General features: G+C 32.7%; 1 long non-coding RNA gene and 1 other non-coding gene across 2 annotated transcripts in view; one reads left to right on the forward strand and one right to left on the reverse strand.

Annotated features, from left to right (window-relative positions):
• LOC118194657 (uncharacterized) overlaps positions 1-16,510 on the reverse strand; it is a 96,990-nt gene that overhangs the window by 50,105 nt on the left and 30,375 nt on the right. The gene's annotated exons all lie outside the window — the stretch shown is intronic.
• On the forward strand, positions 14,156-14,228 carry TRNAV-AAC (transfer RNA valine (anticodon AAC)). The gene has a single exon. It is a non-coding gene; the product is annotated as a tRNA-Val (tRNA).

Below are 16,510 nucleotides of genomic sequence, written 5' to 3' on the forward strand. Positions count from 1 at the left end.
ATTTACACAATGCATCTTGTGTTCTAAGCATTCAGTTGATAGATTGTATGACTTGTGTAATTGTGATTTTGGATGTAACTTTTTAGAAAAACTTTTTTTAATATGTGTTACTTATCAGCTTTGTTGTTTTTCGGCAGTAATTATCGCAAAACTATATTTCAGCTTCGAACGATGTCTGAAAAAATACTTCTGACAGAAAGAAAAACACTTCTAAAAGAAAATTTATATCTTTAAAGATGAAAATACAAATAATGAATCATTTGTTAAAAGGAGAAAAGGCATATAACATTGCAAAAAATCTAAATGTGAATGAGACAATTGTGAAACTCATTAAGAAAAATAGCTTGTTTTTAAGTCTTCGGAACAGATCCCTCTATTTTATGTTACCGTATATTCCGGCGTATAATGCGCACCGGTGTATAACGCGCACCTGTCATTTCAATTTTTTTTTTTTTTTTTTTTTTTTTTTTTTTTAAGGTATATTCGCCGTATAACGCGCACCGTGTTCTTTCAGGGAAAAAAAAAAAAAAAAAAAAAAAAAAAAAAAACAGAGAGATACATGTGCGTTTAAAGTCATTCATTCGAAGATTTTTCCCAGACTGAATTGGCTGATACTAAATTGACAAGCGATAATCGGAACAATATGTTTGGGGTGAATGCTTGAGGCAATAAATAGTTTTGCAAAGGTGGTGGGTGGTATTCAATGCAAATGCACACAAGAATGTTATTCTCGGGTTTCAAGAAATGATAGACATAATTTCGAGTAAGAATGCACTTCTGACCCGATTTTTCGCGGAATTAGGAGTCAGATGTTTTGTCTGAATGAATGAAAGCACAATACGCAAAGGAAATTATCCGATAATGAGAATTGATCCGATAATGAAAATTTTTAAGTTGTGTCATTTCTTTTAAACAAACAGCATTTAGGTACCTGTAGAAATCTAATATCTGCATGCTCTTTTTTTCCCTTATTTTTAAATGTATCACTTTTATATCCGGCATATAACGGGCACCCGTAAATTTCGATCTTATTTTTTGTACTAAAAGTGCTCGTTATACACTGGAATATGCTGTGGTTGTTAATCTCGTACAACAGGGTTTCACACAACGCACTATTTTCTAGGTACTTGTCTACTGTGTTATAGAAGGGATACTTGTATTTTAAATTCGTTCTTTATTTCTTTTAAAGCCTTTAAAATCCAGTATCTGTCATTTACCGAAACTGATTTCAACGTTTTGTCGATTCAGCTTCCACGGTAATTTTACATTATATGCAAAAGCATCATTATAATCGATCTTACAGGAAATGATTGCTAAAAACAATATTTCAATTTTAGCATCGTTTAAATTGCAATCCTAGCTTTGATATTTACAGAAAAAATTTACATATAGAACTAATCACTTTGCCCATAAATCCAGACGTAAGAAAAAACGAAACAAAACTTTTTCTCGTATATTTTGATGCAGCTGTTAGGAGACCTGTAACACAAATTGCCTGCGTTGCACTTTCACCACATTTCGTTTCCCTTTTCCCGGGAAAACGAAAAAATAATCAACATATTTTCCCCCAAAAGAGCACTGCCTCATCGCCGTAAAATTGGATGGTTTCTGACAAAGAAATATATATTCTTTTTTAAAAAAATGTAGGAGGGGAAAAAAAAACCCGTTTCCTTAGTGCATGCTTCTTTTCCCGCTTCAATAATTTCAAAATATTTCTGCTTCCTTCTTTAAGAAAGAGGAAACATCGAAGTAAATTTGCAAAGTGATTACATATTTACCTACGGTAGAGTAGTCTTCGTTTTTTAAAGCACCAATATTTCTAAAATTACGAACACTATTTCTCTGTTACAATCGCTACTAGATATACCGCGGCTTCGGTTACTACGCGGCGTTGGTTAAAACCACGAGTAAATAACGCAACCCTGAGCATCAAAAGTAAAATTGTTGGAAAAAAAAAAAAAAACTGGAGGTGGGATAGATTTGCAGTCAAATAAAAAAGAAATCAGTTATAATTTTAATAAATAGGAATTAAATTATCATCATGGGAAAAAGGAATCAAATAACTGTCGAAGAAAAAAAAATTAAATTACTATACAATAAAAGTTAAGAAAAATGAAATCATGAAAAAATATAAACTAGACAAATTATAATTAAAAATAAGGGAAGCAAATGTGTAATTTTACAGTCAAAGAAAAAAGAAATTAGATTATCTTTAAAGCAGAATTAAATTATCATCAAAGAAAAAAGAGAAATTAAATTATTGTCAAAGGAAAAAGAATTAAATTATAGACAAAGATGAGAGGAATGAAATTATCTTTCAATAAAAAAGGCCGAATTTATGGAAGAAAAAAAAGGGGGACAGAGGGGAAAGAAAAAAAGAAGAATAAAAGAGAGAAAACTTTGATATTTTTTGATTTTTTGACTTTGAAATTTTTTGATAAAAAAAATAGGAAGGGGAGTCAGATTATCGTCATAGATAAAATAAATTAAATAATCGTCAAAGAAAGAAGGATTTAAATTATAATCAATATAACGGGCAGATAAGAAGAATCAAATCATCATCAGACAAAAAAAAAGTCAAATTGTAATTAAAAAAAGGAATCACATTTATAGTTTTATAATCAAAGAAAAAACATATTAGATTATCTTAAAAGCAGGCTGCCCAGGTGGTATAGTGGTGAAGGGAGGCGACTACAATACCGAAGAGCCTGGGTTCAAATCCGAGAGAAGGTATGGAACCTCTGTAGGTGCTTCCATAATAAAATGACCACCACCTCTGGGTCTAGTAGTGGCGAAAGCCGAAAAATAGCTACTACCCCTCACAAAAAATAAATAAAAAACTTTGGAAAAAGAATCAAATTATCATCAATGAAACAATTGTCAAATGAAAAGGGAATTGAGACACAACCAATGACTAGAGGAATCAAATTATAGTTAAATAAAAAAATGAGGGAAGAAAAAGAGTGAGAGAATTAAAAGAAAAGGAAAGGGAAAAAACAATAAAATAAGATTTTAGTGAAAAAAAGGAATCAGATTACCGTCACAAGAAAAAGAATCAAATCATCGTCAAAGAAAAGGGAAGTAAATTAGACAAGAAGAAGCAAATTATCATTAAATAAAAAAAGTCAAACTAATAAATCAACGGGAAAAAAAGGATTCAGATTTATAACTTTGCAATCATAGATATGAGATTATCTTTAAAAAAGAAGCAAATTATCTTCAAAGGAAAAATCAAATTATTGTCAAATGAAAAAGAAATTAAAGTATAGTCAAAGATGATAGGAATTAGATTATCGTTAAATAAAAACAAAAAGGAATTTCTAGAAGACGAAGGGGGAGACTGAAACGATTTAATAAAATGAAAGAAAGAAAGAAAAGGAAAAAAAAATCAGATTTTAGTTTAAAAAAAGTCAAATTATCGTCAAAGAGAAATGAAATTAAATTATAGTCAAAACAAAAAGAAATCCAATGACTGTCAGATAAGAAAAGACTTAAATTATTGCTAAAGAAATTTCACAATCTACAGTGGTGGCCAAAATTGTGAACACTTTTGGAAATTTTTACGTTTTTGAACTTTGAATGCTTACAGAAAACGTTACGTTTCAGAAAATGCAAACTTGTATATATCATTTTAAAGAGAATTTATTACTGAATTCAATACAAAACACAAAATTCAATTATTTGCAATACAAAAGAAGTTAAACGATAATAGTTATCGATATACATTAGATAGTGATGATTGCAGTGAGTTATCAGTACTTAGTAGGGTACCCTTTATTTTTGATTACAGCTTCGCATCGACGTTTCATTGAACTGACAAGAGTTTTAAGCTCTTCTTTCGTTATTACATGATGCCAGGAAACAATTATAGCCTCAATTAGTTCCCTTTTATTTAATGGGCGCCTCATTCGGACAAGAGTTTTCAAACGGTGGCACAAATTTTTGATAGGATTGAGGTCAGGACTGTTTCCTGGCCATGACAACAATTTAATGTTCTCTGTACGAAACCACTCTTTCGATATTTTGGTCGTGTGGCAAGGAGCAGAATCCTGCTAAAAAATAAACGAAGCATTGTTGGGAAAGAGATCTCTGATGGAAGGTAGAAATTTTGGTTCTAGAATAGTGTCAATGTATTTTCTGGCATTCATTGTCCCATCGATGACATGAAGGCGACCAATACCATCTGCTGATATGCATGACCAAATCATGACACTAACTGGGTTCTTCACAGTTGCTTGAATGCAGTCAGGATGTAGCTCTTCTCCTATTCTACGTCTTACATATTTTCGCCCATCACTACCGAATAACGATATCTTAGTTTCATCACTCCATATAACTTGTGACCACTGATCATCTGTCCAATTAATGTGTTCCTTTGCCCATTGTAGTCTTTTTTTTTCGTTGCTGAAAATTAAGATAAGGCTTTTTTCGTGGAATTCTACCTCTCAGTCCAACATCTGTTAATCTTCTCCTGATTGTTCTTGAACTGACAAAAACACCAGCATCATTCAGATCACTTCTGATGGCCGCTGATGACATTTTTCTATCTTGGAGACATAGTCTTTTTATTCTTCCACATCAATAGATGTAGTGCACCTTTTTCGGCCTTTTCCTTCTTTTCGGACTCCAGATGTAGTCACTGAACCACCCACCTTTCTTGCAATTTCAGCATTGGAAAGACCACTTTCTCGTAACACAATAATATTACATCTCTTTCTAGGTGTCCAATCTACTCTTTTATTTGATGTCATTGCTTCTGGACTAAATATTAAAAATTTTTACAAAAATTCCTACTTGTAATCTCAGTGTATAAGAAACAGGTCCTCCTTCTACAGAAGCAAAATAATGAATTGTTTCAAGTGTAAACATGATGTCAGCTTCTACTGGCAATTACTAACATTTGATTGGTTCTCAGAACAAGAACAGTGATTGGCCAAGAAAGCTAGACATCACAAACCACTTCATAACTGTGTTTTTTATTTATATTAAAGTACATATAACTTTTTTGTATTGCAAATAATTGAATTTTGTGTTTTGTATTAAATTCAGTAATAAATTCTCTTTAAAATGATATATACAAGTTTGCATTTTCTGAAACGTAACATTTTCTATAAGCATACAAAATTCAAAAACATAAAAATTTCTAAAAGTGTCCACAATTTTGGCCACCACTGTAATTAAATCGGGAACGCAGTCAGAGATACGGTAGAAAAAAAAAAAAAAAACATTTCCAAATAAGCTAATATCTGACGTTGTGGATAAGGTCACTCGTTTTACAAAAAAATTAAGCTACGAATGATAATTTTAAATTCTTCAGAATTTTATTTAAGAAACATATTAAAATGCAAGCCCAATAGTGAACCTCCTGTAAGTGACTCCTTTCCTCAGGTAACCGCTTCTGAAGGTGATGAAAATTTCTGAGAAAAGTACACTGAAAACATTTTAAAGACGACTACCCACGGTTACAGTGATTTTGGTTCACTCGATGAGGAACTGTGAAAGATTTAATGTACAGTAATAACTCGGTTGTACGACATAAAGCAGTTCTAGATCCGTTTGGACGTGTACCACACGAAATTTTTGAATAACAAATAAAGAGAAAATAATTAATCCTTTCTTCCAAAATGTGCTATTTCTATTATTATAACGATATTTAATACTAAAATACAAATGCAATTGTGGGAAATGTACTGTACTGAAATGGTGATTTAATGACGTCTTTGTTTTTCATAGCCGTAGATACCGTCATTCTCGGCATACGGTATATGCAGTAGCCGTCCCGCAGGATGCATGCCATTTTCATAATTTTTTACGATCTCTTTCTTTACTTATATGGCAAAATTTCCATGTTAGAGGTGCTGGCACATTTGCACAAGTGTGTCGCTGTTTTGCCAATGATGCCCTGGCGTGAACTAAGGTGCCTTCCCTCTTGTGAAGTTCAATTTATAACTTGGAGAAAGCAACTTCCATCAAAGTGTCGTATCTTCATAAAGGCTTCTTCTTGGCTAAATATTTATCATAAAGGTGCCGTACGTTTAAGTGGGCCATTGTGCTTAAGACAGTGCCAGGACCCTTATGAAGTTAGTGCCATTATTAAGTTCAGTTTATGACTTGAAGAAAGCAACTTTCGTGCAAGTGCTGCAGAGCATCTTTATTCGGAGACTTGATGAAATCTCAGCATAAACGTGCCGGTACAATTATGAAGTTCAATTTACAACTCGGAGAAAGCACCTTTCGTCAAGGTGCCGGTACTCTTATGATGGCTTCTATCTTGGTGAACTAACGTCGACTTATATAAAGATTCAGCATCATTAGTGCCAGCCATTTTAGTGCATGATTATTGCCAGCCACTCTTGCCAGCATCTTTAGTGATAAAGCATGCGTATAGCGATGGATGCCTCCGAATTTCCGATAACCCCATCTGCTCCTACTAATAACCTGTGACAGATATCGTGGCACGGCTAAAGTGAATGCCAAAAAGAAATTTTTCAGCTCTTTTAATTCTCTCTCCAGTTTTAGTGGCTACCGTAATAACCTTGTTAGTGTAGTCTGCCTTTTTCCACGTTAGGCTGTATATACGTGGTATAGTGGTTATCACATTCGCTTAATACGCGGAAAATCTCAGGACAGAACCCTGGCGGAATCAGTACAAGTGCGCATATTTTGTTGCTAATTTGCGAAGGATTTGGATTTCTGAGAAACAGTTGATTTTAATCGGTGTGACTAAAATAATGTAAAAACTAAGATGTGGACAGGCGATCAAATTGAAAAGAAATGCGTCTATGATTAAAAATGAAAATTTTTAATCATAAAATAATTTAAACAAAAAATAAAATAAAATAAAAAATCAGAACAACATAAGCTGCTGAACGAAGTTTATTCATCCGTAAACGGCTGCGCTCTTTCCGAATTTCAAAATAAATAATAAATCAAATAAAAACTAATAGTAATAATAAAATTAGATGAATTAAAACTTAAATAGGAAGGGAAAATAAATAAAAGAATTTAAAAAAAACTCAAAGGGTTCAAATTTTAACAATCGTCCAAAATGGCGCTATTAAAGTTTAGTAATATGTTTAATCAATGTAGGTTAGTAAGGATTATCCATAGAGGTAGATAAAGTAGGGATTATCCATAGAGATGCCCCAGGTGGAATAGCGAAGAATTTTTGTAGGGTGTTAGATGAATATGCATTTATAGTAACATTAGTTAACATTAATTAACATTAGTTAATTAACATAAATTAATCATAGACAGATTCATTATGAAAAAAAATCCATTCTTCCAAAATGTTACACTTTTCCGAATGGTAGCAGAGTCGAATAAAGTTGAAACAACACAAAATTATGTTTCGAGATTAATAGCCTTTTGGGCTAGAAAATTTAATTCAGAAATTTAAAAAAAAAAGAATAAAAAATTTAGAATTTTTGAAAAGAATAATTAAATAAATACCAGACGCAGGAAAATAAATTAGTTATCCTTTGAGATCAAAAGGCATGAAGTACTCTACTTTTGACATGAATTACTTTTGGAACATGCTGATTAAAATTACAACAGTAGTAATTACTATTTAGCACAGGTATCGCTAACTAATCTTAAGCTATCTACCATCTTAAACCATCAAGTTTCAGACCGAACAAAATTTTTGCACTGGCCAAGAGGCCTATCTTATTACCCCTAACGACAAACTTCAGAACCCTATCCTACTTTATTTATCCCTTCTTGCAAATTTTGAGCCAATTTTCACTAATAACTCGCAGTTATGAATAACAAAACCGTTTAAATATTAATTAATTATCGCTGCGTGATGCGTAAATCATCCTCATTCAACTCGCGTGACTGCGATAATCCAATCAAAATCCATAACACGTTTTTCTGCAATGACAAAACTCTCGCTTTGACAACCCCGATTATCACTCGGGGCTGATTCTCTTTTTTTTTCCCTCAGAAAAGGGAATAAAATCCCTCCCTCCCAAGACATTGGATCAATTTCCCCACACCTGGGGCAACAACCGCTTGGCGTACGGAAAGGGGGACGGGGAAGCGGGCTGCCTTCGCGGGGTGTCCGACCTCATCGGTTGCCATGGTAACCATCCACTGCGTCTCGGATCGTTGCTATGGTGACCGAGGTCATATTTTCGGAGGAATAGCTTCGTCGTTTACCTCATTTTGACTTCGAAGAGGTACCATGGATTGTTTGTGTTTTAAGTCCGAAGGAGGGAGTTCTCAGTAGGATGGGAGGTCATCGGTCGATGCACATCTTCTATTTCATCGGCCTGTTAAGAAAAACCGCTACAATGAAGGCAGAAGCTTAAAATTCTTAGTATATCATTTAAATACTTTTAGACTATATACCATTTAAATACTCAAAATAAAATGCTCGCATTAATAGTCGTACAAAATATTCAGGGCATTAATAATTATGTTAACTCAATTTTTTTCCAATAATGTATATTGTACTAATGTAAATTTTCATCTATTTACTCTTCCTATACATGGAACACTCCTCTCGTGATCAAATCTGAAAGCGATCAGTATTTCTAAGAACATCAATATACAGGAGCAAATGGAAGTGATCTGAGCGGCGCGACCAATTTGAATTTTTTTATCATGGCATTAGTAACAATGTAGTCAATGATGCAAAGAATGACAGTAAATCCTGTCGTTACAAATCTCACTTGCCTCACAATGGTCAGCGCAAGCCCACGGCATTCTTCATGACAAGGAGTCAAATGCGCCTGTTATTGGCATGAGCTCTGAGTACCATATAGGTGACAGCCCGACTTTAGCTCAGTCCTCCCCCCTCCAATTTTGAGGCACAGCAACTCGGGGGAATGGGTCCGAAGTGTCTTCCACCCCCTCTTTCCCTACCACCAACCTCTCGAGAGGAATTTCGGCTGGCCGCATACATAGAGTGCCCCCATGTCGCGCAGACCCGATACATTTACAAACATCCAGACCTTCTCCAGGATTTGAACCGGGCCCTTAGGCACGGCAGTCAGAGTCACTAATCACTATCCCGGTTGCTTTCTCAAAGGACCGCCAGTGCTTCCAGATGCTTTCAGTCTACTGTGGAAGCGGTCGTCTTAGATCAGAGGTTAACAATGGGGTCGGTACTGACCCCATACGGGTCGACGAAATGTAAAAGAAAGTTAATGGTTGATAATTAAGGGGTCGATAGCCGGATATGCACCAGCAGTGGATTGCCATGATTAAGATCCCATTGATTACAAAAATATTTATTAACAAAATTGATAATCAATTGCTTATTAAAGTAAAGCTGTATCACATAGTAAGGAAAAAGCCACATAAAATAAGGGGGGAAACATTAAACTTATTTAATATAGTTTAAAACTGAGTAACATTTTTTAAAAAATATATGAATTTTTATGCAAAAAATGCATTATAAAAAAGAAAACGCATGAACACGCACACACAAACACAAAAAAAAAAAAAAAATAGGGGAGCGCGAAATTTTATCGAAAGATATAGGGTTATATACAAACCGCTTTGCGAAATTTAAAAGATTTTAATGTTCTTTTCCAAGATACTGAAAATCTGAATATGTCAGCATGGCTCATAGAAACGCTGACCAACGATATATTTGATCTTGATATCATTATGATGCAAGGAGATGATTGCATTCAAAAAGAATGTCCAAGCACTAGTGTTAACCGAAATGCATGTGAGCACTAAGATCAAGATCAATGATTTACTTTGAAAAACAAAAAGCAGGTCAATTATTTTTGAACGATGGTATTTAAGAATTAATCAGGAATCTCAAATTCATAGACCTGTATTATATTTTAAAAACATTAAACAATGAAGAATTTGCATAAATGTATGTATGTTTCTCGCATTGTGATAAAACAACGGTACCTAGAGACGTCCAATTTTGAATGCGGACTGGAATGTACGATCTAAAAATAGCTCACGGGCCAGAATTTTTTTATAACAAAATGAAAAACTGTATTAAAAAATAAATAAATTTTCTATTTGACTTAACAATACAACCTACATAAACAATAATACTAATATAGCAAAGGGAAACAAAAATCAAATTTGTTTTTTAATCTGAAATCTAAAGTTTGGTACTGTAAGATTGGACGTATTTTATAATTCAAATATATTGACGTTAAATATTAGATTTTTATGCTAACATTTTTTCCAAATAATTATAAAAATGTTTAAATAACCATTAAATAACTTTAGTTTAAGTACACAAAAATAAAAGAAAGCGTACATCATCGAATGATGATAAAGTTAGCAGATGGTGTCCACCTTAGATGCAATAATAATGCAAAAATTTAATTGAAAGTGTGCTCTAGGCCAGTCACCTCAAGCTCAAATTGCATGCAGGCCGAATGCAACATTTGTAAACAACTGACGTACCGGTTTATTTCATTTTAACAAAATAAGAAATTTTACTAACAAAATTTTAAAAATACTTCAAATAAATTGAAACATTTTCCCACTAAATATTTATCAAAATATACATAAAGACTAATAATATTATTGCAAAGAAAGTAATTCAAATATAATATTTATTAGCCCAAAGGGCGTTAGCTCAGAAGGGCTATTAATTTCGTTTTGGCATTTTGCGTTGGTTCACTGTAAATGTCGGTTCACTTTTAAAATTGTTGCCACCGAATATTATAGCCCTGTATTATATTCAAGATATTAAAACATGAAGAATCTGCGTAAATGTATGTATGTTTCTCGCATTGTGATAAAACAACGGTACCTAGAGACATTCGTTTTGAATGACGTAATCCTAATGCGAATATGGCCCAAATTTGAAATTTGGAATTTTTTTTATTATTGATTTCATATTTTGTAAAACTGTAACGAATTTTTTATTAACGAACTCAAGGATTTCAAAGTGAGCAATGGCAGCACTGTAAGGGAAAAAAATTATCTCCAGCGCGTGAGACTGTGTATCGGAAATTCTAAAGATATGCTTCTTTTAAAATTATTTTGCGATATAACACAGAACGTTAAAAAAATGCCCCCTCGGGCATAATGTAAAATCTGAAAGCATTCAGATTTTTTTTTTTTTTTTTTTTTTTTTTCCGCCTATCTGAAATCTAAAGTTTGGTACCTATAAGAAATTTTTGTTGGTTATACTTTGCAGATCAAATATACTGATAGTTAAACATTAAATTCTTAGACTGACATTTCTTTCAAATAACTCTTGCATGTTTAATTAATCACTAAGTAACTTACTTTAATTTAAATTGAAAATAAGCAAACTGAGAAAAATTGCTTAGTTTTCGGCGAAAATTGACCAGCTGCTGAAAACCTTTAGTATAAATATTAACAATTTAGTCTCTTTCTCTTATTTCATAGATTTTCTTCGGCACATGGATAAAAATACAAATGTTTGGGTATGTAAATAATGATAAACTTCTTTATTTCTTATTATAGTTTGGCACTTGATGGCGTTTCGATTGTGACACAGTTTGTAAACTTGGAGAGAAATTATTAAAAATTATGTTCATCGCGGATTGCAGATGCTCCTCGATCAATCGGCTGTTTTGTTAGTAATTTTCAAAAAGTGAAAAAATGCTGTTCGTATGTAAATGCATTCCCAAACAAAGCGACTATTCTTAGTGCAAAAATTCGTAACTGTGTTGATTTAATTTTTAGGAAATGTGAATGAAGTTAATAAAATCTGTATCTTCAAATCTCTGCATAAAATTTATATCACACTGTAAATTAATTACCTCCATTTATAGATTTTTCTGGTGCAATACTCACCTTCGTTTTTAATGGAAATGAAAATAATATAAACTCGGACTTCAAACGCTTAAAATCTTCAAATCTTTGCGACACCGTATTTGCAAATACAGAACTGAAAAATCATCTTCGGAAAATATAATTTTTCGGCGAAAATATCATTATCCTTTGAAATATCGGCTAAATCGCAGAATAGGCTGCATCAGTCGATGCTGTGTTTACTTCTCTTATGCTTGGACACGCCTTTTTATGACGTAATATTGGTTACGCCTCTTCTTAAAAACAAGTTATAAGTATGCTATAGCTTCGTATTTAAAGAAAACTTAAATTATATTTTAACTGAGTTGAAATGGTAGGTTTATAATGTTCTGTGCGAGATTTTTTAAATTATAAATCTACTTTTGTGTGTTGTGTGGTAGTGTTAGCATTTAATGCAACAAATTATTTCTCACAAATGTATTATTAAGATACCAAACGATCCTTAGCAAACGATTAAAAATATTGAATGCATGAATTAAAAATTATAACCGTAATTTCTGAAAATACAGAAAAGCATTCTTTTGCTTAAAGAATGTTTTGGTTATTGATGAGTGTGTCTAAATCGGTGCTTACTGCAGAATGGACGAGTATCTGAATCTGGATTTTTTTAATCAGTTGGAGCGAAGAGGCGAAAAGAGCGCTATTGAGTGGTGTATGGAGAAAAGTTTGATTGCAATATCATATAAGTGCCCAATTTGTGGAACAAATATGAAACTAGTAGAGAGACGGTTTTGAGACGTATAGACGATTTTGAGTGGTGCACAATGCCGAGTTTGTGCAATTCTGGGATGTTTTTTAAGTGAAAATAGATCGATGTGCACATGGGCAAAGCCAATGCGGTGCGCGATCCCGAGTTTGTGCAATTCTGGGATGTTTTTTAAAGTGAAAATAGATCGATGTGCACATGGGCAAAGCCAGTGTGGTGCGCAATGCCGAGGTTGTGCAATTCTGGGATGTTTTTTTAAGTGAAAATAGATCGATGTGCACATGGTCAAAGTCAATGTGTTGTGCAATGCTGAGTTTGAGCAATTCTCTGATTTTTCTTTAAGTGAAAATAGATGGATGAACACATGGACACCGAGTTTGTGGAATTCTTTGCTGTTTTTCGAGCGAATACTGATCGTTGTGTAGAAGAGAAAACGAGGTTGTGTGTGATGCCGAGCAGTAATGTAACTTTATTTATGTGCAATGTTTAAGATATCGTTAATGTATTTTAAATTTGTATTGTTGTTTTAATTGTGAATTATATTTAAGACGTCATTTTTCATTTAAATTGTATTTTTAATTTTTTGGCTTTGATATGTTTATAACGCTTTCCGACTTACGACATATATCGATAGCCCGACGATCTACTCAACAGTAGCAAAATTGTTAACTTTAACTCTTGAAGTAACGTTTACCTCATATTTTAATACGTAGTGTTTGGTATCGTAATTGCACTTGATAATATGAGTTCATTGATAATATGTGTGCGCGTGCGTATGTGAAGCATTGCTTAGTGTTCCAAGTTTGTAGTATTTATTTTATTATATTATTTTCTTTCATTCTGAGAAATTAGATTTTTTTATTTATTAATGCGTAGATTTCTAGCATGCCTACACAGAATATGGCGTGATTTAGGAATTTTAGAAACTGATATGAAAGCTGTGTAATGATGTTCATATGCAATAAAAAATATTCTTCTTTTTTTATTAATGTAAAGTTTAAAATTTTTAGAAATAATGAAAACTGTCTAATTATTGGTATGTAAGGAATTATGTCGTTACGTAGCAAGAAGGTAATTTGTAAAAATGATAAAATTGAAACGTTCCGCAATATAAATTTAAATTTAAAAAAAATATTTTATTTGTATAAATAAAAAAATAATAATAATTTAATAAAAATCTTTGAAAATATTGAAGCTCTACAAGTATTAGAGACTGCGACGTTGTTTATCGTTTTAATAATTGGTAGAATTCGCTCACTGTATCATTGTAATTTTAAATATAAACAATTTATTATACTTATTATCAGTAATGCTTAAGGTTAAATGTTATAAATGTAAATTAAAAGTAAAGAATTTGATATTAATTTACAATAATAAACAATTTATTATTGTTATTTTTAAGAGAACATAGAAAGTACACCTAGTGTAAATGCGAGACTGCATTGTGACGTCATAAGCTTAGTCCCACCCATTTATGGACGTCACGCAGCTCCTCCTACTGAACTTTGTTGATGCAGCCTATTCTGCGCTTTTACCGAAATATCTATTATCTTATTGAAATACAAAATTCCTTCGGGTGCCGAGGGAAAAACTTTCAACTGTTTTTTAATCATTGGTTTGAAAATTATGATGTCCTCGTAACTTTAATTCCATATTTCTAATGAGACGTATGTACCCGTGGTGTAGTGGTTATCACATCCGCCTAACACGCGGAAGGTCCTAGGTTCGAACCCTGGCGGGTACAAGTGTTTTTTTTTCCCCTCTTAAGGTTTGCTGACGACAGTAGCATTTTGGTGAACTTTTTCATTTTAATTCGAGAATGAATTTTATGAATTCATCGTTCGTTAACTTTTTAATTTAAAAGTTTTTGATTGTAATACAGAAAGTGGTGTGGGGGCAGGGGCAATTAAAATAATTCTTCAAAATAACTAGATTAGTCAGAAGGGAGAAAATCAGTGAATATTTTGCAGTATTTAAAAACAAAATTTCATAAATTACTGAATCAAGCATGTTATCTCATGAACTAGACAATTTCTAGTTCCATGAAAGGACTAGAACTTCTTCGCTTGCTAGAGAATTTCAAAATTAATAAATAAAAAGCAAATTTACATTCAGTATGTGTGATTCAGCCTGTAAAAGTTCATTTCAATTTTAAATAATAAATAACTTAATAAACCTAATATTTAAAAATTCTCTATTTAAAAAAATATTTATATTACAGTAGAAATTCATCATAGATTGCTCTTTATAGCAACCATCCTTATTACAAAGATCTGTATAAAAATTCCCGAGCTGATGACGGAATATTAAACCAATTTTCGTTACAGTGATAACTTGTTACAACGCCTTCCCCCTTCTTTTTTGACTCGACGGTTTATTTTAAAGAGCGTCAGTTGTACATTCTAAAATTATTGAAAATCATGAGTTAAAAATAGCACAATTAACCTGTCACATAAGACTTAATTTCTAAAATAGAAATGCCGGAGCTTTATGGAAGGGTGTCAGGAAAAGAGAACAAAAAATTAAATAAATTAGATGACAAAAATTTTAAAATATATAACTAAATTAAAAATAAAAACATAAATAAAAAACAATGAAAAGGTAAGTAAATGGCAAACAGTTGTATAAAAATAAGAAAATTATTTGCATAAGCTTCACAGGCCAAAGCTGTCTCTCCAGGTTTCCTCCACCTGACCCTATTCGGCGCATTGGTTAACTCCAATTAAACTTAAATCTTTCTCAACAATTATTAACAAATAATTAGTAAAAAATAAAAAGATAAATAAAAAATTAATAAAAGTCCTGAGGTAAAAACAGTACAATTAAGCTGTCATATAAGATTAATTTCTAAAATAAAAAGTGCCATAGCTTTATGGTCAGAACTGTCAGAAAAAATGAACAAAAATAAATAAATTAGTCGATAAAGATTTAATAATTAAATTCATTTTTTTTTTATTTATTTGTAACGGCAGATTACAAAGCCACCTGTAGACAGAACACCCAAAGATGAAAGAAAATCACAAAATAAAAATGGGTCCACAGTATAATCTATTAAATTAAAAAAATAAGAAGACAAATTAAAAAAACCATGAAAAGTTTAATTAAGAGCTTAATTAATAACAAATAATTCAATAAAAAGATACATAAAAATTAATGAAAAGCAAAATTAACAACTGAAAAATAAAGCTAACCACATCTCCCTGAAATTATAAATTCTCCCTTCGGGTCAGAACCCCTGACTAAAAAGTGATGCAGCTAAACTTTTCATAACTATCTCCCCCTGCAGGCGGCCTCTTTTAAAAGGACCAGTATTTTTTTAAACGTATACCGTGCAACTTGTAGCTTTTTCCACTAAGAACAAAATCAAGAATTATAGCTGCAAGCCTTAGAAAAGTTCAATAGCATTTAGTTTTATTTTAAACACATAGATGGCGCTTGCTACCTACCATATAGCCAAGAAGTTTCAACAAGGCCATGCTGTGAATGAATGTATACTATAAAGAACAAGCAACTCCAATTCATGGTCATTTTAATCACAATTCCCCCCCCCTCTTTTTTCTTCTTTTTTAATAGAAAGATCGCATCAGTGCACAAGTGCCATGCCCCACCTTTACTACAGCAAGCGGAAGCAAGAATTCACAGATGGAACCGGGTTAAATAAAACAATCGACGAGTGCGCCAGCGAAATGCTCCATTTCCTGCTTGGCGATAAAACAAATCATGAATCGCCAAACTTTCCCGTGTGGTAACCTCTCTCAGAGCAGCGAATTGTCACCATTCTGCCTAACTTTCCGCGGGGGTCACGAATGAAAACATGATTTGATGCTTGAAATGCCACACCGTAATTGTGCGTAACGTATGTTTGAGTAAACGAATTGTTATCAAATTCACTTTAACCCTTTGCTTCATGTTGCTCATTCATATACCACGCCCTGAGACGATTAAACGCTCCTGATTTTGCTACCCGGTGCAAGTTTTGCTTACGGCCTTGCTCTCTTTGGAGCAGAGACTGCAAATTAAAGGCTC

Source organism: Stegodyphus dumicola, chromosome 6 (genome assembly GCF_044657685.1).
Source record: "Stegodyphus dumicola isolate Sdum_Otavi_A_Nest chromosome 6, ASM4465768v1".
In the NCBI taxonomy this organism is placed as follows: Eukaryota; Metazoa; Arthropoda; class Arachnida; order Araneae; family Eresidae; genus Stegodyphus; species Stegodyphus dumicola.